The following is a 9,823-nucleotide window of genomic DNA, read 5'->3' as shown; positions in this document are numbered from 1 at the left end:
ATGAGAAAAGGATCGCATCAGCGCATTATGTCGTTTTTTTTTCTTGGCAGGTGAGGCCTCATGCACAGGACCGTATTTTTTGCAGATTGCACCCTGACCTCCATGTTTGTTTTTTTTTTGCATCTTTGTGGCCATTCCGCAAATGGTACACCTCCTTTTTTTTTTTTTTTGTCTGTCGCCCTTTTTATTGGTGGGAGCAAGAGAAATGCAGAATGCGCATGGAAGATATCTGTATTTTGCAGAGCCGTGGTCGGCGGACTGAAATATGAACAGAGCTTGAGTTTATCATTCTGAGTGCATATAAAAGGACAATACCTGACATATAATGTATTAAAGGGGAGGTGTCATTGTGCTTTACCCCCATAAACTGCTGCAGTGGCCTGATGGGTGGAACGATGCTGATTCTGAGCGTGTGATTTGTAGTTTTCTCCTGAAGTCGGCCTGCGTAGGGTCTGTGTGCGCTCAAGCACTAGAAGTCCTCTCCATAGTATCACCGGCTTAGTGGTCCCAGATATATCTTAGCACAGGCATGCTCAACCTGCGGCCCTCCAGCTGTTGCAAAACTACAACTCCCATCAAGCCCGAACAGCCTACAGCAGGGCATTGTGGGGGTTGTTGTTTTACAACAGCTGGAGGGCCGCAGGTTGAGCATGCCTGTCTTAGCAGATAGAACATTGACCTGTTGCGGGGAAATGCATCAAATGGCATAATCAGAATTGGCGTCTTATTAACTGTCCGAATGTTTGGGGGGTAAAATGTTGTGATCCCCTTACATGAGGTGCTGAAATACAGTGGTCCCTCAGGTTACAATATTAATTGGTTCCAGGACGACCATTGTATGTTGAGTGATTGGTTCCAAAGCCCCAAAATGTTATCTGAGATAAGAGAAAATGAAGATGTAAGAAAAATAAGCAGATAACTAAGGCTACTTTCACACTAGCGTTTTTATTTTCAGGTATTGAGTCATAGGGTGTCAATACCGGAAAAAAACACTCCTGTTTTGTCCCCATTCGTTGTCAATGGGGACAAAACATAACTGAACAGAACGGAGTGCTCCAAAATGCGTTCCGTTTGGTTGCATTCCCAGGAGAGCAAACCACAGCATGCTTTAGTCTTCTTTCCGTCATAGGATGCGGAGCAAAACGGATGCGTCATGACCCACAATGCAAGTCAATGGGTCGTCCCTCATTGACTTTTAATGGAGTTCATGACAGATCCGTCTTGGCTATGTTAAAGATAATACAACCGGATCCATCCATAACAGATGCAGGCGGTTGTATTATCCGTAAGGGAAGTGTTTTCGCTGAACCCTGTCCAAATCTGCAAAAACGCTAGTGTGAAATTAGCTTAGAGGCTCATGCACACGACTGTCGTTGTTTTGCGCTCCGTTTTTCATGGATCCGTTGTTTCGTATCTGAGTTTTTTTTTCCCTCTGATTTAAGTCCTCTTCCGTTCCTTTCCACAAAACATATAGGCATGGTTTCCGTATGCGATAAGTTTTTTCGGGTCAGAAACCGTAACTTATTAATCACCAAACACATGAGCAATATGGGCTCAGGGCTGGGCATAGCATTTCTACAGTATGGATCCGCGAAATACGGATGACATTCGGATATGTTCCGTGTGTGTTCTGTATTTTTTGCAAACCCATTGACTTGAATGGGGCCTCGGACCGTGATTTGCGGACAATAATAGGACATGCTTTACATTTTTGTGGGACGGAAATACGGAAACGGAAGCACAGAGTACCTTCTGTCTATTGAAGTGAATGGTTCCGCATACGGTCCGCAAAAAAAACGGAACGGAAGAGAAGGGAAAATACATTTGTGTGCATGAGCTCTAAGGCATTCTTAATACAGAATGCTTACTAAAATGTGGCTTGAAGGGTTAAAAAATAACTCATCGTCTTCTTGCTTCTTCTTTCAGGACCTGCAAAAGGACCTTTGATGACGTAATCACGCTCACCGCGTGGTGACATCAGCGCAGGTCCTGCTGAATGAACATAGAAGGATCTTCATTCAGCAGGACCTGCGCTGACGTCACTGCGCTTGCCACGCGGTGAGCGCGATTACGTCATCAAAGGTCCTTTTGCAGGTCCTGAAAGAAGAAGCAAGAAGACGATGCCGGCTGCACGAACAAGTGGATGAGGTGAGTTAATTATTATTTTTTTAACCCCTCAATCCACATTTTTGTAAGTATTCTGTATTCAGAATGCTATTATTTTCCTTTATAACCATTTTATAAGGGAAAAAAATAAAATCTACAGACACCGATCCCAAACCCGAACTTCTGTGAAGTCTGGTCTGGGTACCACATTCAGTGGAAAAAACTGAACATCGGAACGCAATCGCAGTCAAAGCTGACTGAAATTGCGTGCCTACTCGCGCGGTTTTCCCGCAATGCACATGCGACGCATCCGGAGCAAATCCGGAACGCCCGTGTGAAATAGGCCTTACACTGCCAGATGATCGGTAAAAGGTGTTACTACAAACACTTGTTAGCGATCATCTGCTGATAAACCAGCAGGTGCAATACACCCTTTAGGCCTCTTTTACACGAGCGCAACGGATTGGTTCAGTGAAACTCGCACCATTTTGCAAGCAAGTTCAGTCCGTTTTGTCTGCGATTGCGTTCAGTTTTTTCTGCGAGGGTGCAATGCGTTTTGATGCATTTTTCACAGTGCGGGTGCTATGCGTTCACGTCACGCATTGAACCCGCACGGAAAACTCGCTCGTGTGAAAGGGGCCTTATGCAGTGGTTTTACCAAAGAAGTGGCCTTGATTGGTCGGATCTAAAAAATATTGTATCCTGAGGGAGCCACATTATGTTTTACTTTTTTTTTTTTTTTAAGTGAGGCATAGTCCTTTGAGAATCTACCTAGATTTTATGTTAACCCTTCCTCTGGATGCAGGCAGCAGTGTAAAGAATGAGGGGATAATCTTGGGTTGCCATGGTGTTTTTGTTTTACTTGTTAGAAAGAAACCACCTCTCCATCCAAATGCCAAAAATGTAACTTGTTTGTAGATGTAGCGCAGATTGTCTGCCCCCTGTATACATATATCCAGGGACATCTTTGTGAATTCACACGCTGCAGATTTGTTGCAACAGAACAGTCATTCCATCGATGTGAATGGGGCTGTATGTGCCGCAGGCGCATGCCTCCCTGCAACCCCCTTTCACATGAATGGCGCAGTCCCAGAAACTTCTGAAAAGAATCTGCTGCATGTGAATTCAGCCGAAAGAGATGCCTTATTCCAGCTGAAGAGAAATGTTCCTTCCCTGTAAGGCCTTATTCACATGGAGTGTTTGGCCAGTGATTGTGAACCAGGAGTGGAGGTTACACAGAGAGAAGGTAAAATGGAAAGTTTTGCAGCTGCTCTGTGTTTAGACCCCCTCCGAGGCTTGGGTCCGCATCCGAGCCGTGCCCCTTGCGGCCCGTATGCAGACCCATTCACTTCAGTGGGGCCGCAAAAGATGCGGACAGATTCGTACCTCCATTCCGCGCCCCGCAAAAATAAAAAACAGAATATGTCCCCTTTTTGTCCGTGTCACTGACGAGGATAGGACTGGTCTATTGAGAGCCAGACCTTCCGTTCCGCAAAATGCAGAACGCACGCCGCCGGTATCCGTGTTTTGCAGATCCGCGATTTGTGGACCGCATAACATGGTACAGTCGTGTGCATGTGGCCTTAGGCCTAAGTAGCGAGAGTTATGTCCGTGGACGATCTCCGATTGTTTCTGTGTTCAGGTTTTGTACATTTTTTTGGGGGCGTTTTAAAATAAAGAAGTTTATTTTTCATTAAACCTGACTTGTCCGATTTGATATTGATGAAATTATATGATAGAAGTGCCTGGCAGGTGCGTTACCATCAGAAACATGGTGGCTACATCACTGAGGCCTCTTTCACACATCCGTGGACTGGCCATGGACCCTACAGGGAAATTTCCTGGTGGGCTAATGCCCAGGGGGCCGCCTGATCCCTCATCACGGCCACCGGCCAGATACATAACAATCGGATGCTTTCATCTTACTGTATGCACCTGGCCAGCAGCCGCCGGTTCCCCCCTGAACTGTATTACTGTCCTCTGTATAGTGATGGGGCAGTATTTGGTGCTGCACTGAGGTATTACTGACTCTGCCCATTTCTTTGTTGCCCCAGCCTCCTTGTATTGCCCTGCCTTCTGTCAATTTATGCTCACTACAACATGGGGCCACTTTGTGTTCAGTCCACCCCTGCACCATCAGTGACTCACGTGACGGGTGTGTGCTATCTGTGGTCTTCATGCGCCGCTCACATATCCAGTCACTTTTTAATGTGTGTTCTCGCACATCAGTGGTTTTCTATTTTTGACGCAAATAGGGGGTCATTTACAAAAAAAACTGCTTTCTACACCGGTCTTTTAGTCCCCAATTTTTCCGGCGGAAGATGCACCTTCAGCAGTCCATGCGCCTGGTGGTAAAAGTAGACCAACCTCTGGCTGGACTAGTTTTTCACCAACATGTACACTTTATTTCCCAGGGGTAAATGTGTCCGGGCCGAAGTCCCAGCCCCGCCACACTCCTATGTGTCCAACGTGGCGATAAAATGCCCATGAATTCAAAAAGTCACAAAATGGGGGTTGTTCAACACTTTTAGGCTCCATTCACACGTCCGCAATGTGTTTTGCGGATACACGGATCCGCAAAACACGTAAAGCGGCAATGTGCGTTCCACATTTTGCGGACCGCACATTGCCAACATAATAGAATATGCCTGTTCTTGTCCGCAATTGCGGACAAGAATAGGACATGTTCTATTTTTTTTGCGGAAACAGAAGCACGGATGCGGAAGTGCGGATCCGCAAATGTGGATGCAGACAGCACATTCCGTCCCCATAGAGAATGAATGGGTCCGCACCCTTTCCGCAAAATTGCGGAAAGGATGCGGACCCATTTTGCGGACGTGTGAATGGAGCCTAATGCCAAAAACATGTTTGTAAATGACCCCCCCCCCCCCCCCTCCCCATGCTTTCACCCAATGAAGAAGTGTTTTCTCGTTTACCAGCACCGTTGCACACAGCGGTTATTGGGAACGATCATATATAATAATCGCCTTCTGTAAAGAGTCCTTGAGTTTGCACCACCTATTGGATTAATAAATCTAACCCCAATAGGCGGTAGATTAAGGCCTCTTTCACACTACAGTATGTCCATTTCAGTGTTTTGCGGTCCGTTTTTCACGGATCCGTTGTTCCGTTTTTTTTTGCTTCCGTTTCCGTTCCGTTGTTCCGTTCCGTTTTTCCGTATGGCATATACAGTATACAGTAATTACATAGAAAAAATTGGGCTGGGCATCACATTTTCAATAGATGGTTCAGAAAAAACTGAACGGAAACGGAAGACATACGGATGCATTTCTGTATGTGTTCCGTTTTTTTTGCGGACCCATTGACTTGAATGGAGCCACGGACCGTGATTTGCGGCCAAATATAAGACATGTTCTATCTTTCAACAAAACGGAAATACGGAAACGGAATGCATACGGAACACATTCCGTTTTTTTTGCGGAACCATTGAAATCAATGGTTCCGTATACGGAACGCAAAAAACGGACCGCAAAACGGAAAAAAAAACGGTAGTGTGAAAAAGGCCTTAGGCCTCATGCACACGACAGTGTTTTTTTAAGGTCCGCAAAAACTGGGTCCGTAGGTCCGTGATCCGTGACCGTTTTTTCGTCCGTGGGTCTTCCTTGTTTTTTGGAGGATCCACGGACATGAAAAATGAAAAAAAAAATCAAGTTTGCCATTGAAATGATAGGAAAAAACGGACACGGATCACGGATCACGGACACGGATGACAATCTTGTGTGCATCCGTGATTTTTCACGGACCCATTGACTTGAATGGGTCCGTGAACCGTTGGCCGTGAAAAAAATAGGACAGGTCATATTTTTTTCACGGCCAGGAAACACGGATCACGGATGCGGCTGCCAAACGGTGCATTTTCCGATTTTTCCACGGACCCATTGAAAGTCAATGGGTCCGTGAAAAAAAACGGAAAACGGCACAACGGCCACGGATGCACACAACGGTCGTGTGCATGAGGCCTTAGAGTGCCTTCCAAGTGGATTTTGGTGGAGAAAATGTGCCAAAAGCAAGAAAGTAGCATAACACAATAGAAGCTATTAGAAAAGCAAAGTCATTTGTTCTGCCAGGCTTCACACGGGTGCAGGCTGTCTTGAAGAAATTCTTTCTGCATCAATGGCTGCACCAAATCCAGATATAAAACCATGTGTTACTTGTGTTTTTGGCGCGGATTTGCTGCAGATCTCACCCTCGCATTGCAAAGAGTGAAATCTGCACAGAAGAACGTTTATTATTTTTTTTTTCACGCATCAGTTCTGCGTTGCGTGAGAATCGCAGCATGTTCTATATTCTGCGTTTTTCACGCAGCCCTGACCCCACCCATGGAAGCGAATGGGGCTTCAGTGAGAAACGCGTTGCATCTGGATGTAGTCGGGGTGCAATGTGTTTTTCACTGATGGTTGCTAGATGATGTTGTTTGTAAACCTTCATTTATTTATTTTTTTCACGCATCAAAACTGGTTGCACCTGCGAGGCCGGCCAAATGTCGCACACGGGTATCACTTGCGACATTTTTATGCCACAAAACTGGCGTTGGCATTCAGACGGCTGTGATGTGTCTGTATTACAGATGCAAATCCCGGCTGGACGGCTAGCCGCACACATGGATCTATTGTGGCTGTAATAGGGACACTGAATTGGAATGAATGAAATAATAGACTGTCGTCTTCTGCAATCTTAGTTCTGCAAATACTTGCCCTGTGGATATGATTTTTATGAGTAAAGTTCCCAGACAGGTTTATCACGGCGGTCCTGACCTGGCAGTGACCGAGATCTGTCTGCGGCTGAGGGTAGATAATACAGCAGCTGAAATTCCTCTGAAATGTAGGCTTATTATATCAGCGGATATTATGGGCATGATGCTTCCAGATACAACAGAGATGAATACGGGAAGGTTTTATATTTGCTCCTGCGGATCTGTGAAAAAGCTCCAGGGCAGAGTTTACAGACTGACGGCGTCTCACTTTGATCCTGGCTGCAGTCGTTTTTATCGTTTATGTACCAAAAGATTATGTGGCCCCCCTATCATGAGAAGCCACAAGTGCAAATCCTGTAGACAGTATTTCCGCCCATAGTAGTCAATGAAATGACAGCTCGGTGCAGGCTGCATTCATGGTGTATACATCAAACGTATCCAGAGGGCTTCATTCAAAAGGGGTCCTGTTGGTTTGTATAGGAAAGTGCTGCAAAAAGAGTATCCTGCACAATAATGTATGTTTTGTTACAGCTGGATTCAGTGGACGACATATGCAATTGTACATATATAGGTGGGGAAATCTTCCTGATGAATGCTGTGCGCCCATACACTTTCAGCAGCTGACAGCCGAACTCCCCTATGTACATACTCTTCATTCAGCCAAGGGTGTATGTATGGGGAGAAAGGAGAAAGCCGCTGCCAGACATGTCGTCCTCTTGCAAAACAAAAGGATTGGATGTTGAAATTCAATGCACCCCAACATCAATTGTAGGGGAGAGTGGGGAGCTCCCCATACACATCATATGGTCGGCCGATTGTGCCAGGCTCCGCCGACGGTAGTCTAGCATATCTGGGGGCCTTTAGGCTCTGGGCACGTCCACGTCAGCAGCCTCAGTTGCTATCATTTTTTGACAGGAAGGATATTAGTGTGGTATATAATATATACTATGGTTTGTACCAGTCTGGTTTACACATTCTATAATTTTTTTTTAATAGTATATAATATCTACTGCAGTCAGACTCAATGGGGGTGATTTTTTAGTGCAATGTCCCCCCTTACTTCATCTGTCTGATAAGAGGAGTTGTCACTTATGTCATGCGCTGTAGGATTGGTCTCCATGACCTGCTGTGTGTAATGCAATCAACTGTTTCACAAGCTCTTTTTCCATCTTCATACCCCTGGTAATACAGACAGAACGGATCCCAGACCTCAGCAAACCTCCTAATCCTTACCGGCAGCTGCCATTCCAATATCCCTGTAAGGAACTAGGGCAAGAACAGCGAGGAGGAGAAGCCACGCTACAATCCTCCCCCATCTTCCGTGTCATCTGGGAGGAAAGAATATTTGCAGGATTTTTTTTAATATACTAAAAATCTGACTGAGATCCTTCTATTTCAGTGACGCCGTCTGCAGGATGTCGACCCAAGCCTGCACAGTTCTGGTTGGATCGCCCATGCTTGGGTATGGTGGCGCAGGGTGTATACATCGTGGATTTGGATCAGGGTTAGTGCAGGCAGAAAATCCATGTAATTCAGTAACCACAAACTGGATACGTTTAAAAAAAATCTCATCCACATTCAGCAGAAAATTTCTGTAACAGAATCCGCACAAGAGTTGATTTGGCTATTTATTTTGTTGGTTTTGCACCAAATTTGCTTTTTTTTTTTTTTTACTATGAATTTGCCAACGATATCCTCACCATCTGCTGCAGATGCCAGGAATTTACGATGGCTTTTTTTTTTTGCTGCAGAAAATCCACAGTTGACCCACCCGTGGGGGTCATAACTTTAAGGGGTTTAATTATATCGATCACCAATTGCATCTGCACCTTTAAAGGGATTTTCCGGAATTTTAGTATTGATAACCTATCGTATCCTCAGGATGGGTCATCAATATCACATAGGTGGGGGTCCTACACCCAGCACCTGCGCCGATCAGCAGGTTGAAGGGAAGGCCATGCTTCATGTGAGCGCTGCCTTCCCTCCATTGTTTACCTGTTAATTAAAAAAACGGGGCACATCAAAAATAGAGCGAGAGTGCCGGCACACGGTATGAAATGCACAATATAACAAAAAAAAAAGAAAAAGAATACCGAGATAAGAGCCGCACATCTAAAAAATATATCAAATTTATTTAAAGCAACAGACACAACAGGAACCAATTTATAAACATTGTATACAATAAATCAAGGCCATGTGAAACAATCATATACACACGACACCCTGGCTCACAACAACAACAACATGAACATTCCCCCACATAAATGAATATACTGTGAATTAAAGTGCATGAAATCCATCAACAAAGATGGAGGACTAAAATACTTATCATTTAGATGACATAGTGGGGGTATGCGTGGTGGTCAGGAAGAAAGCCCAAGGCGTATCGCCAGGCTCTGCTGGCTGGACCCCCACCAATATGATATTGATGACCTATCCTGAGGAGAAGTCATCAACATTCAAATCCAGGAAAACCCCTTTAAGACTGGGGCTACACTATGATGTGCATGGCTTGTCTCCAACTTGCTGTCATACGTACCACTATTTTAGAACTGATTTGGCTGGAAAAATACAGTCAAGTCGCAGGTGACTCAAGTGTCGGACGTGACTTACATTGAAGACAATGAATTAACAGTCGTGTGTGACCCGCGATACACAATCCACCAGATCTGGATTTTTTGCGACTGTCGAATGTCGCACTGTGACACCACGGACAATCACTAGATCCAATGTTGCGTACATTTCTTGTTGTGTGACACATGTCGCTGTGCAGCCCTAGCTTAAGGGCTTGGTCTAAAACAGGCATGGCCAACCTGAGGCTTACCAGCTGTTGTAAAACTACAACTCCCACCATGCCCTGCTGTAGGCTGATAGCTATAGGCAGTCTGGGCATGCTGGGAGTTGTAGTTTTGCAACAGCTGGAGAGCCTCAGGTTGGCCATCCCTGGTCTAAAACCTGCTACTCCCATGCCATGCTGGGAGTTGTAGTTTCACAACATTTGGA

Source organism: Bufo gargarizans, unplaced genomic scaffold (genome assembly GCF_014858855.1).
Source record: "Bufo gargarizans isolate SCDJY-AF-19 unplaced genomic scaffold, ASM1485885v1 original_scaffold_1921_pilon, whole genome shotgun sequence".
Lineage (NCBI taxonomy): Eukaryota > Metazoa > Chordata > Amphibia > Anura > Bufonidae > Bufo > Bufo gargarizans.
This window is presented reverse-complemented; position numbering follows the sequence as displayed.